The sequence below is a fragment of the Aethalodelphis obliquidens genome, unplaced genomic scaffold (genome assembly GCF_003676395.1).
Source record: "Aethalodelphis obliquidens isolate GAN/ISIS:26980383/991018 unplaced genomic scaffold, ASM367639v1 scaffold3, whole genome shotgun sequence".
Taxonomy (NCBI): Eukaryota; Metazoa; Chordata; class Mammalia; order Artiodactyla; family Delphinidae; genus Aethalodelphis; species Aethalodelphis obliquidens.
The window spans coordinates 31,688,996-31,693,750 of NW_020837947.1; the positions used below are offsets into that span (position 1 = coordinate 31,688,996).

A 4,755-nucleotide genomic window follows, 5' to 3' on the forward strand; every position below is an offset into this window, starting at 1 on the left:
CTCCCGTTGCGGAGCACAGGCTCCGGACGCGCAGGCTCAGCGGCCACGGCTCACAGGCCCAGCTGCTCCGCGGCATGTGGGATCTTCCCGGACCGGGGTACGAACCCGCGTCCCCTGCATCGGCAGGCGGACTCTCAACCACTGCGCCACCAGTGAAGCCCCTGTTATGTATTTTAAACTCATATAATCAACGATGGGCCAGATGCCCCAGGTCAGATCTCCTTGACCTTCTATTATCATGGTCATTATTCTTTCCCTGTGTCCAGCACAGCCTGTCTTCCCCCAACCCAAACTCTACTCACCCACCCCACCACCACCCACACCTCATCCTGATTTTTCCTCATAATGCAGCATTTTAAAAAGAGGATGAAAAGATCACAGTCCAAAGTCCTTGGTCTGTCGATGAAAGCAGAGAGGCTCAGAAAAGCCTAGAAACATACCCAGGGCCACATCATTAGTGTCTCAGCCAGGACAACAACTTGGCTTTTCCAACTCCCCATCCAGTGTCCTTGGAAATCCACCATCCTGCTCCCCAGTGTGAAGCAGTCCCCTGATGCTCAAGGACTCCTCCAGGTGCTCAGCGATCTATGGCACTTTTCCAGTCCCCTCCCCGCCAGCCTGTAAGCTCCCATAGGACAGGCTACTTTGCTGTCCTTCAGCAAGCCTGGCACCATAACAAGCGTTCACCCATGTTTTCTGCATGCTTGGGCACATATCAGACCTTAGCAGACAAAACATATCTTAAGTCCTGAAATGAATACACTTGATAAAACTGCAAATCATATCTTGCGTCATAAAATGAGGGGTCCCTCTCACTGCAGATTTGTTTTTTCCATCTCTACACAAGTTCTTTTTGCAGATGTGTTCTGCTTGACCGAACTCCCCATGCAGCCTCTCATTTAGGGAGACCAACACTAAATGAAATTTATTTTAAAACTGCCTCCTCTTTTAGACTGTACATTCTATTGATAAGTAAGATGCATTACCATGAAGACTATTTTATCTTCTACTAATTTTGTTTAAGAAATATAAAAAGTGACATCTGCTTTTATTTTTGCTCTTATCTATTTTCCTAAATTAAAATGAATTTCTTTTCCTTTATGCTGAGAATTATCATGGGAAACAAACTGTTCAAATCCACTCCCTCTGTATGTCAGTAGTTATCTTTCTCTGTCCAGTAAGCTATTGTCAAAATTCTGAAACTACAAAAGTCCAAATATTGCGATCTCACTCTGGGAAGATTCAAAAGCCTCACTAATAATTCCTCCAAGTTGGAATACAAGTGCAGCCATCATTCTTTACAATGATCTTTCCTGAAGAATCCATTCTGCTGTGGGTGCCTTTGGAATACTACATGTGTTTCTCTGGACCTGACTCAGAAGCAGCAGGTAAATCTCTATGTGCCAGCTGCCTGGAAATTGCATACAGAAGCTCCCCACACAACTCTCTTTCACTGAAAGATTCCCCAGCCTAGGATACAAAGCTAATTATAACCAGGGTTACAAATTATACCTAAATCATCTCACAATTATGAGCTCTGTAGTAGGACTTCATTAGAGAAAATCATTCCTAACCCTTCAGTATATATATTTTGAGTGAAAAATATCTCATAACATTACTTTACTAAAGCATTTAATTATAGTTTCTACTTAATAGAAGCATTACTTTCTGTTAAGAAGAATGCCTATTCTTCACTTAAGCTGTTTGAAAAGCATGAAACTAAAGCAGATGCTTCTGTATGGGGAAAAAGTAGTGGAAAAATAAAGTAAGATTTGAGAAGTTTTGAAATTTAGCCTACTTTTTACAAAATGGTAATATATTCTAGTATCAGTAGCCAAATAACAAACTTGAAGGTCATTTTATAAGAGTTTCCATAACGCAAACGTGACAAACCAGCAAAGTAAATAGCTTTCATAGGAGCTGGTAATAATTTATTCATAAAGCACTACAGAAAGTGTATCTCAGAACTCGGTTTGACAGCAAAGCCTAAAAGTTCAATATTCTTACTGACAAATAAGAATAGTTGTTGATTCTTGAAATGTTTTCTGTATGTACAGTTGTCCACAAGTACTTCTGAAGGTCTTTAGAAGAAAAATCCGGGTAAGAGACACTTTAGCCCAACATACTTAGTCCAACACCAGACTAAGGTGTACTTGGTCTGACTTCAATGAGTAAATTACATAAATGTGAAGCATCTGACTATATGGCATTACCAATGTCTGAAACTGGTATTGAAATAGTGAACTGTTCTTATTACAAATATCACCTCACACACACATACACATACTTCTCAGTCGAAATCTAGCAGCAGTAAATACACACAGAGAGCTTGTACCTACAAAATGTGAACTGCTGGCTTGGGCAATTAATTATAGCAAAAGAATGATTAATGGAGAAAATCTTTCAAACCCTCAGCCCTTTCTCTTAAGGACAGACTCCATAGGGAGAAGAATAGTGCTGAACTTGGCAAACAATTGCTTCGCGTCTCCATTTCGCCTACGAAGATACTACCACATACAGATATTGCTTTAGGAAACCCTGACCACACTTTGCTCTTGCCAAGGACTACTATAAATTACGCTGTGGACATCTTTACAGAGAATGCTGAGTCTCTGGAACGAAGACAAAGGAGGGTGTAGCTTGGAGAAACCCAGCCAGGCGCTCCAAGGCTCCGGGTTCTGAGAGGCTGCCCCTCACGGCTCCTCTTGCGCTCTGAGGACTGGGGAGTCCGGAACTGACGGCGAGCTTGGTTTATTTCGCAAACTTCAGGAGACAGTGTTTACCCTAACTCCGGGGTCCCAAGCGGGGCGGGGGAGGGGGAATAAAGCAGCGCCCCGTTTCAGCTGCACTGACTGCCCACCCACCTCCCCACCGCCGGCAGCACCCTTTCCTTCCCCCTCACCTGTCCTGAGCTCGGGGCCTCGGGGGTCCGGTCGCCTGTCGCGGCTCTCACTCCCGGAGCTGGTGCGACGTCCGGCGCCTCCGGAGCCGAGCGAAGGAGGCGACGGGGTCGGGGGCGTCAGCAGGAAGCTCGGCAGCCGCGGGCAGCCGCGGTCTCGCTCCCCATCCCGGCGGGGCTCGGGCAGCGGGCGCGGCGCTGCCACGGCAGGCGGATGAGTCAGGCGAGGGGGCGGGCGGCGAGGTGTGCTGGCCGGCGGAGGGGAGTGGCGGCGGCGGCCTCTGGGCGGGGGGCGCGTCGCTGTCTGTGCCCGCCGTGGGTCGCCGGGACGCCGGCCGCAGCCGTAGGGCGCACGGAGTCCGAGCGCTCCCGCCCTCGGAGGTCACCCGGCGCGGTGCGCCGGGCAGGGGACAGGGAATCGCTGCTCAGTCGTCGCCGCCGCCGCACAAGAAAGACAAAAGGGACCGGGGGCTGGGAAGGGAAAAGTTTTCTGCTCGGCTCCTGAAAGATGCCCACCGAACCTCACGCCCCAAGCGCCGAAGAGGAGGCTGGGGACGGGGTGCAGGGGGCCGGGCGGGCTACCAGGAGCGTGGCCACGCGATCGCGACCTGGTGCACGCCAAGCTCCAGCCGTCCACGACCCGTGGGCACTCCCCCGGCCCGGCCGCCCCCAATCTCGCCGCCAGCCTCCTCCTCGAGGATGCAGACAAAATCCAATCCTCTCCCTCCAGGACCCCCAGCCCCCAAGACCCGTGCAGCGGCCGCAAAGTTGCACTTCCAGAACAGGGAATCACCGCAGACAAAAACCTATCTTTGAGAACAAAATACCCGCTTCCAGGAGCTCTTCTCCGGGCTGGAAGGCCAGAGGGTGGAAACGGACACTCCCACCCTCGGGGCGAGCCTCTCGCTGGAACCCCAGGTCTCGGAGCCGGGGTCCCGCCAGTCCCCGGAGGAGTGGAGAAGACCCGGCTGAATCCCGGTTTTCCTGGAGCAGGCGCGGCAGGACACTGGCTCCACGCCCCTCGGACTCTTTCTTATCAGACGGCGCCTGGGCGGGTCGGGGTCCCCCTGGCGGGCTGCGCGGGCGCTGCGCAAGCGGAGCCAAACACCGCGCGGAGCGGACACCGCGAACGTCCGCTATCCACACCGCTCTGGAGCGCCCACCAGATCTAGCCCGGAAAGGGGCTCCGGGAGAGCGGCTCGGGGGCGAGGGTCATGGGCAGGGAGGACGAGGGCGAACCGGATCGTTGAGGGCTTCGATGAGCAGTGCTTAGGTTCAACTCCAAACATCACAGTCAAGGAGGGGTGTAGGTTAATCCTCCTTGCCCCCAAACATCCTGTGAGTGGGGACTGTGCCCTATTCATAGAGTAAAATGTTATGATAGTTACCTCCTATTCCGCAGAGACAGAACTGATGGTTGTATATATGCCGGTCAATTCAGTAAATAAAGTTTTATGTAAAACTCTGGATTACCAGATATTCCAACCACAACCCTGGCAGGTACAGAGCATACAATCCACCAGCGCAGGGAGTGGGTTGTACCTATGTGTCTCCTGAATGCATTTGAGCTGGTAACTAGAGGGCAAGTATGGCATTCTAGTGCAGTGTATTTGTGTCTTTCAATGTGCAATCTGCTGATCTCATTTTCAAGAAGGGTTTGTTTCTGGATGTGGAAAATGTATGCGAGAGGGAGAGAGAGAATAGAATTCCATGCAAAACTTTAACATTAAAAAAAATCTTGGAAATCAGGGCAGTGAAGAGAGACTGCGGTAGAAATGGATTTCTTTGGTACAATCTTCCTGTCTCGACTAGAAGAACTTGGAGATTTGGCCCTTTTAGTAAAAATTTCACAATCG

General features: G+C 50.3%; 1 protein-coding gene across 1 annotated transcript in view; it reads right to left on the minus strand.

The window, feature by feature from the left end:
• Positions 1-3,009, minus strand: part of TMEM200A (transmembrane protein 200A) — a 71,407-nt gene extending 68,398 nt beyond the window's left edge. Inside the window, exon 1 of the mRNA XM_027086626.1 lies at positions 2,903-3,009. The gene's annotated coding sequence lies outside the window, so the exon portion shown is untranslated. The remainder of the gene's footprint in view (positions 1-2,902) is intronic.
• Between the last annotated feature and the right edge of the window lie 1,746 nt (positions 3,010-4,755).